This window comes from Notechis scutatus, chromosome 3, assembly GCF_049901735.1.
Source record: "Notechis scutatus isolate UNSWTSFEM ecotype Mainland chromosome 3, rNotScu1.2, whole genome shotgun sequence".
In the NCBI taxonomy this organism is placed as follows: domain Eukaryota; kingdom Metazoa; phylum Chordata; class Lepidosauria; order Squamata; family Elapidae; genus Notechis; species Notechis scutatus.
Genome location: NC_142011.1, coordinates 36,018,593 through 36,032,187, shown reverse-complemented (window position 1 = coordinate 36,032,187; position 13,595 = coordinate 36,018,593). Strand labels below are relative to the sequence as shown.

At 33.7% G+C, this 13,595-nt stretch overlaps 1 protein-coding gene across 6 annotated transcripts in view; it reads right to left on the bottom strand.

The window, feature by feature from the left end:
• Positions 1-13,595, bottom strand: part of PPFIA4 (PPFI scaffold protein A4) — a 111,148-nt gene that overhangs the window by 96,229 nt on the left and 1,324 nt on the right. Inside the window, exon 1 of one of the 6 annotated variants that reach the window (XM_087959516.1) lies at positions 12,827-12,945. The exons of the other annotated variants lie outside the window; for them this stretch is intronic. The gene's annotated coding sequence lies outside the window, so the exon portion shown is untranslated. Of the gene's footprint in view, positions 1-12,826; positions 12,946-13,595 lie in introns of those variants that run through there. 6 annotated transcript variants of the gene reach the window in all.

Here is a 13,595-nt window from a genome sequence, read left to right as displayed (position 1 = left end):
CCCATTAAGTATTTTCTGAAAATGTCAAATACAACAGTCTCAGTTAATTTGGTGACCTCTTACATATTCCATCATATTCTTTGTATGATACTGTAGTGTTATTGAGCACTTTCTTTTCAAATTCCCCATCTTCTACATTTGCATCTCTGAAATTTATTTTGTAGGAAAATAATTCATTTCTGATTCTAGTCCAGGATTTCCCCATTGACTCAGATTTTCGTCTCAGTCTCTGACATTAGGCGTGTCTTTTTATTTTTCAACACAGTTTTCTTGTTCCTTTTAGCTTTAATATTCTTAATATTGTGCATTGCTATAATATTTTGCTCCTTCAATGAGCCCTACTCATTTTAAAGCACTGTCTATTTCATTTTGACTTTTTATTTTTATTATTATAATTTGAAAATAATGATCCAGTGCTATCAATTTTATTTAAATATATAAACAATTTATAGCCCCCCATTTTGCAGCATTGATACTGGGCAGTGCTCAGGAGATCAAAACTAAACATCTATTTTTCTTATTTCTACCATCACTACATGCAATAATTCTCTTCATTCTACATTAGAAAATAGAGAATAAAACAGCCTGAACGATAATAAATAAAATGAATCATAGTGAAAAAAGACTTTATCATAAAAATATTTTCCATTTTTTATCCCACTCTCCCTTTCTCTCATTTTACTTACTTCAAACCTGTGAGTTCTCAATAATCTGCAGTCCTTCTAGAGTTTCAACATCTTTTTTATACCACGATAACCAAAACTGGATGCTATATTCCAAGTGTGGTCTTACAAAGGCATTATAAAATGATATGAATTTGATATGAATTTGAACCTACCTTCAAATATTTCATGCAACAATACTGCTTGAAATTAGTTGGAATTCTTAAATTCAGTTGTCATATTTATTCAGATATATTCTCAGTTATATAGAAAAGCTTCTTCTACTGATGTATACCCCTATCTCTTTCTATAGCAACCTTTTGATATTATATGTTCAGAGTCATGCTTTTTAAATTTAAAAATGTGAAATATACTAAATAGTCTCAGTAAATAAATCAAAAGCGATGATTCACATGGATTTAAACCTCTTATGTGAGTCTAGTCTATTCATTAATTCAGTGATTCTCATATAACTGTACAATATTGTGTCTCTATGCCTGCATGTTCAACAGATCAAAATGTTCTACAGGATATATAAGATTCTAGTGAATATTTGGAAAAGATTCTAATTATTTTCACTACCTAATTATTTCAGGCTAAAAAGACCAACATGGTAGCAAGGCAGTTTATATGCAATGTCAAAGCAGATCAGAGCAGCCAATTAATGTTTTATGGCCAGGCTATGACATTGTCAGACAATTATGAAATTGCCTCCAACAAATTCTGACTAAGCTCCTGTCCCCTCAGGACTGCATTTGTCCAGTCCACCTAGGACTTTTTGCTTAAAAAAGAAAATGATTTGATAATTGATGGTTTTGATTATTAGAAAGGTTATAGAAAGAAGAGAATTAGGATGAAATTGGAGAAAACAGTTGGATTAGAACTGTATGTATAATCGCTGAAAGGATATCAGAAGTCTGTTCTTTATATACATAATTTTTTCCTGTTTTTTTCTATGTTCTCCTTCCTTTTTTCTTTTCTTTTTCACGCTTAGTTTGTTTTAGTTTTCTTTCTTTCTTCTTTCAATTGTATTACTTGTTATCTAAGAAGAGTCAATTCCCACCGTCACTAGTAGCTAGATCCTATACCCAACCCACAAACAAAGAACCATCAAATTCTTTCGGAGGATGGCAATGCCTAGTCAAAAGCCAAATACCAAAATGTAACAAAATGTCTAATTTCAAAGAAGTTCACTGCCCATTACCACCACCACCCAATCCATTCTTTTGCAGTAGCTCAGGCCTTAACTTATGGCTGATTATCATCAGCTGGATTTTGAGTTTCATATATAAAATTTCTGCCTGAGAACAGTTACCTGGATAATGTTTATGATCTTGAGATGTCATCATTTTAAACACAAATTCTGCCACTGATCTCCAGTATCATTTTATCTTGCTGTTGCCTTAACTATACTTTACCACTAAGTTTTTCGAACGGACTAGTAATGTTCACTATAGTAGTATTTGACTTTCAATTGCTCTTCAACTACTATGTTTGCTTGATTCTTATGCTGTGAATCAAATCCCTATACTGGACTGAACTTTGATTATAATTTGTCCATAAACTGTTATGTATGCATCTGACATCAAATGGATTGACCTTACCCACCATGGTAACCACTTTGTCTATGAGCAATCTTTTCCATTCTAGTCAGTTTGTGAGAATATAAACAACATGCTCTTAAAATGTGAGGTGTCTGTTCAGAGAAGTTTGTGTACCTATATTGTAGAGTTTCATTCATTAAGAACCTGAGTTTCAAACTAGAGTAACAACAGTGGGTAACTTCTTTGATCAGCTGTTAATTTTGATCATTGATTCTTAATTATATATTTCTTAGTGGCCTATGTCTAAGGAAAACAGAAACTTATTATAACTATAGAGCTTCTTTATTATAATTCCCTCTGATTACAAGTGCTTTAATTTATGTCCTATGCTGTCAGATCCCTTTTTTGTGAGACCTAAAGCTATAACGTGAGTCTACTACGGAGACAAAAAAAAATATTATACTCAGAATATCTGATTCCAAGACTCCCACATAATTTCTATTTCAGACAGAAAAAAATGTTTTCAGATTAATTCTACATCATAGCCACAAGCAACAACAGCATATTCACACAGTATCTTGTTCAAATATATTAGAAATGTTCATAATATAATAATTTGCTGCAATAAAATAATAAACTATAGGAAATTATATGAGCAAGACATTTAAACATGCATACTAATAGCACAATTTGAAGTATACAAACAGATTTGTTTATTATTTAAGGGATTTATATTTTGCCTTTTCATCAATCAAAATGTAATTGTCATATACTCTCAAATTTAAAATATTACCAATATGTCCTAAAGCTGAATATATGGCACAATATATAATATAGCTAAACAGAGACTACAAATCTTTTTTGTATGTCAAAGCAACTGGATAAAATAATTTCTGCCTATCCAAAATCATAGAATCGGAAGAGGTCATTTTGGTCAAGGGGCTAAATCCCCTGCACCACTCAAAAATTCAATTAAAGCATCACTAACAAAAGATTCTCTACTTAAACAACTCTAGTAAAGAGGAACTTCAACATCTCAAATATATATTGAATAAATATTGACTCAAAAAAATTCACTACTACCCACTGTCAGGGTTCCGATGATATCAAACATAAGAAAAGCTTTCCTAAGATTCAACTGGAATATATCCTTTTGGTAACATATTTTGGTTTGGACAGATTATGCTCTCTGGACTGTCAGAGAACCAGTATTCTGTGTGTCACACTCTTTTCGATGCTTGAAAAGTGTATCACATCTTGCTTAATTATCATTTCTTAAAGCTCAACATTTTAGGCTTAGTTTTCAGTCTCCTGACCATTGTCTAGACCAGGGGTAGGGAAACTTGGTTCTTCTATCACTTATGGACTTCAATGCCCAGAATTCCTGAGTGAGCCATAAAAGGTTCTCCATCCCTGGCCTATTGGTTTTTCAGTTGTGGGGGAAATCAATTTTTGACTTGAATGGGACTGTTTAATATACAAATGCAGGACATATTCTATTTGTATATTAAACAATCCATTCAAGTCAAAAATTGATTTCCCCCACAACTGAAAAACCAGTAGGCCAGGGATTAGGAAACTTTTTATGGCTCACTCATTAATTCTGGGAGTTGAAGTCCATAAGTGATAGAAGAGCCAAGTTTCTCTACCCCTGGTCTAGATCAGGAATCTCCAATCCCCGGTCCGTGGACTGGCACTGGGCCACAGCATGCCACAAACCAGGCCGTGCAAATAAGTGAAGCCCCATCTGCAGGATGCAGGCAGCACGCAAAACCACGGCCCCTCCAGTCCACGGAAAAAAGGTGGATAAAAGGTTGGGGGCCACTGGTCTAGATGACAATGATCAGATCTTTGCATTTACATCAGTTTGTCTGAATCTTTTTTCAAAAGTAGTTTCCAGAAGTAGACACTATAATGAAGACAGAGCCTGAACAATGTAGAATACAGTGGGATCAGATCAAATTATCCATCAAAGGATATGACCTTAGATTTGGGTGGTATAGATATTTGTGATAGAATAAAGTCAAGGTTAATGCAGATTTCAAAAATAATTATGTTAGATATGCCATATTGAAAATATGGGATAGAAACAAATCCAGCCATTGCACAAAAATATCTCTGCATCTCTCAGTCCAAGAAGCACTCTATAGATGAACTTGTCCCAACTAATGAGCAGCAGCGTCTCTCTGTCTTTGAATCTTGAGTAAAATAAATTTAAATTTACCAACAAAGAAATAAAGGGAGACTAGTATAGCTATTTCAAGCTGTTTAGTGGAAGTAGTATGCAATATACCCATATTTGGGTAGACCAGGTTGCCCTGATAGACCGGTCTCACTGAAAAAACACTTGAGTAAGATACTTGATTTGGAGAACGAAAACCTCCAAAATTTATATTTTATTATGAAAATATCACGATAAAGACTCCACTTTGAGTTCAATTAACCATTAATCAGTGGAATAACTTGCCTCCAGAAGTTGTGGGTGCTCAACACTGGATGTTTTTAAGAAGAGACTGGACAGACATTTGCCTGAAATTGTAGGGTCTTTTGCTTCAGCAGGGGGAAGACCTCCAGGGTCCCTTCTAACTTGTTATTTTGTTATTCTTTAATAAGATGGCATGGCTTCCAGGTTTCAGCTTGCAAAAGGTGCTTGAAAGCATGTGGGAGCATAAGTATAACACATATCTGTAACACCAAAAAGCTGCTGCTCCCTTTCCCAGGATAGCAAGTGGCAAACTCAAAAAGGCACCAATGGGGTACTGGAAGATGCTTTGAAGCAGGCATGGACACAACTTTAATAATTCATTAACTCAAGTACCTATTTTTCAGGGATTCAGGGAAAAGATATTACTTTTTTCCAGAGATACTCTCTCTATTACAGCAGGAACACCCAAAACAACTTTTCACTCCAAAGCAGAGCACATCCCTAATCTCATGCTATACAATTCCTCTGAAAATAGGAAGCACCAAAGCAACAAATAACTAATACATGTACAATATTTAAGATAAATTCAAGTATAAGACCAGATAGAGGCTAAGTCAAAGGAAAATACAATGTACTAGAAGACACAATAGAAACTAAATTTCAAGAGGATATGTTTGACTACATAATATACTTATTGTATATTACTGTGCAGAATCTGATCTGGAATATGTATATGCCTCCAGTATATTAAGAATCATGACAAAATATAATCTCTATAATTTGGAAACAAAATATTTATTTGATAATATAATACTTCAAAACACATTATCAATACATTCACTTCTTTGTGTGGGTCAAATTAATTTAACTGTTTTTTTCAAGGTATGAAAAAAATTAACAAATACCCTAGATGATATTAAAAGAGGCATAATTATGTGGGCGCACAAGAAAAATGCCAAACAAATACCTGGTGTTTTATTAAGCATACCATACAATGGATTCTTTGTACCTTTTCATATTCAGTTAAATTCCAGTTTGTGACCCTAAATATAATGCATGTGGCTTGAAATTGATTTCTGTCTTGGTTGCTAAGTGACTGCTTTGATTTAGAAATCTTGTTCATTGACACTGATTACTCAGTAGCAGAACTCCTAGAATTAGAATTCAAGTGACATATATATTAAGGAATAGATTCATGTAAATTTAACAACAAGGAATATCTTTCTTGAGGGCTTTGACTATCATTCTATCCAGAAAATATTATGATTAAAGAATCTGAGCCCCTATATTTTGCCACAGAACAATTTAGTGACATCCTCTAGATTATTTAAATAGCAAATATGTTGAAGATCAGGAGTGCAATATCAATTCATAAATATAGTTAGGACATGTTCACTTTCATTGTACAAAAACAATTTCAGAGAAGATAGCAGTCACTGTTATTAAGCAAATAAAGTACCTATAACCACAAAGCAATTATTCTGCAAGGCAACATTTAATTACTTAAATGCCAAATGCAATTTTAAAAGCAAGCTTACAATCTTAGCCTCCACCGTGACAATCAATATATCACTTTCTGTATTTATATTTCTTACTACTATTACACAGTTATTGTACAATTTACAAAAATATTGTGAAATCTCAAATAATTAGAGGGTAATCCAGTTGGTATATTGTAGTTGTTCAGGTAGATCTTCAGTATGCAACAGTAATAGATATGAGTTTTAATATATATTGGACTTTTAAAACTTTTAGGATTACAGGCTGCCTTGAGCATGTAAGTAGGTGGCATGCAAATTATTGTACTGTTAAACAAAAAAATGGATAGGGTTTTCTTTTCAAGAACATATTTATCAAGTAACACATGTCATTCTTCAACTACTACAAATGTTACACAACATAGGGACAATAATACAAATTGCTTGTTAAGCACCCTATATGCCTTAAATGTAATACAGGTAGTTCTGGATTTATGACAACTGAGACCAACATTTGTGTTGCTAAGTGAGACATTTGTTAAGTGAGTTTTGCCCCATTTTACACTTTTCTTGCCACAGTTGTTAAGTGAATCATTGTACTTGTTAAATTAGTAACATGGTTGTTAAGTGAATCTGGCTTCCCCATTGACTTTGCTTCTCAGAAGATGGCAAGAAGTGATCACATGACCCCGGTACACTGCAACCGTCATAAAAATGAGTCCGTTGTGAAGCATCTGAATTTTGATCACGTAACCACAGGGGATGCTGTAACAATTTTAAGTGTGTAAAATGGTCATGTCAATTTTTCAGTGATGTTGTAACTTTGAACGGTCACTAAAACTGTTGTAAGTTGAGGACTACCTGTACAGATTTCTGTTTCCTTTCCCAGTAGACATTTAAAACTTCTAAGCAAAATTACTTACTTAAAAGATAGAGACAGCATGAAATTAATATTCTTTTGCTGATAGAAGTCATTCATCAGCAAAATAGAATGATTTTCAATAATTCTGCCTCCTACCAAATAAAATATCTTTCGATCAGTTTGAAGATATGTGAATTATTCTTCCTATTCTACCAACAAATACTTTCATCAGCAGAAGGATATCAACTGGATATTATTATCATGCTGTACCCATATTGATTCATATTTGCAAAGCTCTATTGATCAAACGATCTGATCCTATCGTTAATTGTTCAGAAATAAGATTGCAGTGCTGGTAACTGAAATGTTTCCTTTAAGGAAAAAGAATGGTGCAAATTGTAGTCAGTGACATACATTTAGCATTTCTGAAATTCCATAAACAAATTTCAACAGTGGTCAGAACAGTTCATGGCTATGCAAATGGACAATAACAATAGGTAATTTTCTAAGGTTGAGCTGCATATCCACCTTGCCCTGATGCCAGGATGGCCCAGTTACAGTTTGGGAGACATGAATGCAAAATATCATCATCAATTGACTCCAAACTCATCTCAACAACCATCTATCTCTTCTACTTCGAATGATAACAAGAAAAGTGGCATGTCCCAAACACTGCAATGAACTGTTGAAATGCCCATCCTGAGCAAGCAATTCCTGTGCTGAATTGGATATTGGATTATATAACTTTTGAGATGACATTCTGATGGTATAGGTCTATGATGCTATGACTATTGGATGCTTTTTACTTATGCAGATAGAAACCGTATGTTTGCAAATAACAATGATTGGTGTTTGCTTTCCCAGCATGAATGGGTGAAGGAGGGAAATTTATCAATGGGAGTCTGTGGTAACTGCTGTCCCGACAGAACATCTAACCAAATTTTGACATTTGGAGAGTGATTTCCCAAGTCAATTTCATTTCTAGCTGATATCAGCATGGAAGACAGACAGCTTAAGGCCACTGTAGAATTGCTCTCAATCTTTTCAGCAGCACTATGCAATAGCATTCTATAAAAATAGGGATCTTTTCAAAGAAAAGCATCAGTGATCATTAATTGTAAAAGTATACTGTATTGTCCCACAGGGGAACACCAAGGTTAATATCATATGACCACAGGGATATAAAGGGATCTAAATAAAGGGTTATATAATGCTTCTGTTCTCTAAGCTCAAATAACATTAGTGGAAAATTTAACTGAGGGGGCAAATGTAGTATAAATACTGCAATGCAATATATATGTGACTCAATGTTTCATTAACACTTCTGTCAGAAGCATTGAAAATAAGAAGTGGGAACTGTTCACTAAAGATAGTATTAAAGAAAATCTTCACAACACAACACCCTGGGGAAATCAAATAGCGACAAAATATTCAACATCAGCATAGCATTCCTTTCCATAAAAAGAACTAAAACAGTAATGTCCATTCCTTATTTAAATTGCATAAATGAGGGCATGATGAAGAATAATAGCTTCATGTAAGCTGTCTATGCAGATTCTCAGTCATACTGAGAAGTTCTAGAACTTCGAGAATAATTCTAGAACCGAAGAAGCTTCAGTTGAAAGCTTTTTCAGGATGAAAAGCAAAACATTTTCAAGGGGAAAAAAAACTCTTGAGAAAGTCCAGTTGTCTTTTGAATAGCACCTTTGGGACTTTCTTAAGCTCTTTTAAGTACATCAGAGCAACACCTTTCAAATACTGCCAAGTGAAGAAATGAGTGCAATAAAACATGTTTTAACACACAAAAAGCATTAATAGTTGACAAGGTGAGTGTTGCTTTGGGTAAGTATTAATATAATGATTATATATTTAATTTGCACCATAAGCTTTACAACACATTGATGAATACGATTTGTTCAAAAAGAACAGAAAGTATTAAAATAAAAATCATTCATTCACTGTTACTCTTGTGTTGGCTTTATACCAGCCTGACACATTCCAAAACTTGAGTCTAGTAATCCTAATTAAAGGTGAAAACTAGAACCATTTGAGAGCTTACTTTTGGGAACAGGGAAATCTCCTTTATTGATCCCATCCAGATTCAAGAAATGGAAAGGGGGGTGGGAATACTCCCCTCTTCAAACCAGGTGGTGACAGCTTAGTCAAACAGCTATACTCAAGTGTTCCACAACTCAGGTAAAAAGCTTAAGAAAGTAGTGATCCCAGGGGTGCATTCAGCAGGCTTGTATTATGTTGTGTTTAACACCAAGATTTTGCTCCACTGCTCAACTAAAGATACAGATGATGCAAACTGCAGATTGCAAACTACTGATTGCAAAAAAAAAAAAAGTCACTCAAATAATACTGACAGGAAACTTTAATTGCCCCAATATCTGTTGAGAAACAAACATATTCCTTTCCGGAAATTCCTGATTTGTGTTGCTGACAACCTTGTCCATCAGAGAGTGCAGGAAAGGACAAAAGGATCAGATATTCTTTACTTGATATTGACCAGTAGGAAAAACTGAATTGAGGAAATGGAATATGCAAAAACACTAAGAAATCATGCAATTCTGAAGTTCTTAATTTCAGGGGAAAGTAAAATTGTGTGTAGTTAAATATATATCCTGAACTATAATGAAACAAAATTTAATAATCCTAGAGCAATTAGAAGCAGGGTCTCATTAAAGGAGAATTGGGGGGACGGGACCCAAGAGTTTCTGAAAAGAAGATAGATATAAAAATCAAACCTCCAAATAATTCCAATAAGGACAGCAGATAAAACCAATTTAGTTATCTAAAAGGCTAGGGTGGGATAGAAACATATATAGATGCTGTAAAGAGGACAGATCCCAGATCTCTTCTAAGCTTACAGACAAGTAGCCAGACATATAGAAAGCAAAACTAAAGCTTCAAATTGTCTGACACATATTTAATTTTTGTCCCATTTTCTCACTATACTCTGTCACTTTTATTATTAGTCTTTGCAGATATTTTGTATTTGGTTAATAGAGTAATGTCATAGGACACCATAGGACAGATTATTGATGTTTCTTCTTCCAATTTCAAAAGCATAGTCATCCTCTTTCAATTTAGCTTCCCTTAATATAAATTCAGCATGTAGGGTGAATAAATAGAATAAATAGGAGAACATAGTTTTGCCTTATTTCTTTGTCAATGTGGAGCCAGTCTTTCACAACATTCTGTCTATTGTGTTTTCTCATGAAAAACCATGGGATGTTTTGGGATTCCCATTCTCAGTATGTTCAACAGCTGGCCATGATACACAATAACTGAAGGAATTTCTACAATGAATGAAGCATGAAGTGACTTCTTTTTGGTACTCTTGGCTTTCTAAATTATCCTGCATGCCTTGTGCTCCTTAGCTTTCTCTAAAGTCAACTTGAGAGAGTGTGATGGCTCACGAGGTTAGGATGCTGGACTGACAATTAGTAGGTTTATGTTTGAGACCCATTTGCTACCTTGGGATGGGGTGAGCTCCCCTCATATATTCTAGCTCCTGCTGATCCAGCAGTTCAAATTGCCCACTTTTGTGAGTAAGTAGATGGGTACCATTTCAGAGGGCAACTTAATGGGGACATGAAAGGAGCCCCAAACTGGCAGTCCCCAGGCAACAGTGATGTCACCGTTCAGTCCTTTCAGCCTGAAAGTGCTTCAGTGCTCCTGACACAACTGTAGTAGTAGTAACCTGATCATCTGCATACAAAATTAGAGATATTGTATGATAGCTTGTATACTCTGTTAAATTTCCTTTTTTGGTAAAGGAATATAGAATGGCAATCTGATGGCCACTGTGTCAGTGTCCAAATGTTCTAGCTTAACTTGGTTAGAATCTTTACTGATTTCTTTTCTAGTGCTTGCCATATTTCAGTGGAAATATTTGTACAATATCTAACTACCCAGATAGACCATTTTTAATCCACCTATTACTATTACTCCTGGATTATCACCCTTTAAAAACTGACAACATAGACAGGTTTTGTATGGGAGTGTATGAAATCCAGTTGCATTTCACTGAGAGATTAGGCTCAAAATGCTTACTGATATTAGTTAGATTTGCATCCTGACTTTAAGGAGTTCTATATCTGCTTTAAGTATATCTTTTTTAATTTTTTGTTATTTCAATTGTTTTTAAAGGTCATTATCTTATAATTTCTTATATACTAATGAACATTATTGTAAATATTATAAAATACTATCTTATTCTAATTAAGATTAGTTTAGGTTTAATTAATTCTTTGGTATATAATGTGTCTTAAGTTTCATTGGGTTTAATCTTATAAATTTTAGCTTACTAGCCTCTCTATAGTGTACATGTTGTCATTATCATTTAATATTATACGTCTATTAATAAATAGTGTATTCAGTCAACACTTGATAATTTTGTCATCAATGCTTATTTTACACTTTTATTGTTCAAAGACAGAAATGACTATCTATAATAATGAATCAGAAAAAGCTAAATATTGCATCAGTGTCTTAGAAACATGTTTCTATGACATTTCTCAAAACAAAAGCTTTTATTAAAAGAAGCAAAAAGTCAAATTAAGAATTAGTTAATTCAAAATTTAAAAATGAATACACAACACACTATTATATATATTTAAATGACAAAAGACATTGTTAACTACTAGAAGTGAAAACATTTCAGTTAAAAAATTGTGCCTTTAGGAGGATTTTTAAAAACGGATTAGACCAGTGATTCTCAACCTGTGGTCCCTGGGCCACGGGGGGACAATGTCATCACAGGGGTCTGTGAAGGCTTGAAGAATTGTTATAATTTAAATCTTGAGTTAGGTTTTGGTGGTCTGTGGCCATGGTCTGTGACCACAAAAGGTATTTAAAGGGGGTCCATGGTGAAGAAATGTTTGAAAAACCACTTGATTAGATAAATGCATCAGAAATTATGATGAATGTTACAAAATATGATTCAAGAAAAATAAGATGTTTACTATTATGATTTCAGTTTATCAATTTATCAATTTCAGTTTGTTTCAATTCATGCTCCATTCTTTCATAAAAAATATCACTTCTTGAAACTGTAAAAAGAGATCTTTTGTTTCTTGGAGATCTGAATGGAACTCTTTTCCCAAATCTTGACAAATCTGTTCATATAAAAGTAACTTTGCTAAACTCCCCAAAATGTTTTAGACTCTACTGTATACCAGTGCTTTCCCTTTCAGACATATGGAGATGAATACATCTTTTGGACATTTTTGCCTTTTTTGTCTTTTGCCATTGTTCAGTTCATTTTTAACCATTTTAAATCACATTTCACCTCTCTCCAGAGAAACACATAGGATTATAAGTTTACTTTTTTTTGTCTGCTGTTGTATAACTGTGCTAGCCATTAATTCTTGATCATTGTAATTATATGGTATTCTCTCTTCTGTATATCTATGAATAAAACAAGAATAAAACTTGGATTAGAAACAGTAAAGTTTTTGTCTCTTGATTTCTTTCCTGTTCCACTTGGAGCATCTTCAAATATCTTGGAATGTATTACATGAACAACTTCAATGAGTAGATCAACTATCATTTCAATAATCAAAAACATGGCAAATAAATAAGCATTATAGAAATGTATACATCAAATTGAGGGTACTATGGACTGTTTTGATAATATGAACTGGCGTTCCAGATTCTAAAATACATACAAATCAGCTGAATTACTTTGTCATCATTATTTAATAACAGATTGTATTAATTAGGCAATATAATAAATCAAACAGTCAAATTTTTCTTGAGGTTAAATTTAAAGCATACACAAATGAAAAGTTTGGGAGATACAGCAAGAAAGCTGGGAAGAACAGGCATTACAAACTTTCTGATACCTGTTTATTCTCTGCCTGATGCTAGGGGCTTGAAATTATTTTCCTTCTTGTATGTTTGTCCTAAAAGGCAAAAATTGCAACCTCTCATTGAGTCTTCCTTTTTAACAAGCACTGAAAAATCTTTCCTGATACCTCAAACGATCTTTCTGAGCTCATTCTATACAAAGCCATAATACTGTGCATGGCAATGATTGGCCTACACAGAAACAGGCAACCTGGCTCTTCAAACAAGTCTTGGAGCTTCTGCCTTCAAGTTGAACAAGAGGCATGCATAAGCGCACCAACGTGCCTACTGTCCCTGTCCTATTTTTTTTTTCTTATATGTATCCATTTCATGTATTCATAACCATGCTTATACTTATACCTGTTATCTTATAATTGCTTGACAAAATAAATAAATATGTTTAAATCTAAGGTACAATCAAATAACAAAAGAGAAATTGTTTTGTAAAGTCTAATTCAGAACACTGAGAATATTTTAATCTTATAGTGGGATCTGTGTATATACATAGTTCTAAAATCTGATGCTTACAGAACACACAAAAATGGTTCAGCAGCTGCTATGCTATGGCAGCTGTTTCTCTTGTTCCCTACTGTCATGCTGTCCCTGTTTATTTCAACCATTTGTCAATCCATCTGTTATTTCAAACTATATTTCAAAAGCTTCTGGATGGAGAGGCTATTCAAGTTACAAACTACCTTTGGAAAAGCATCTGTCCCATCTGAACATTATGATAATCAAATTAAGGTTCTCTTTTCATCTCAATCC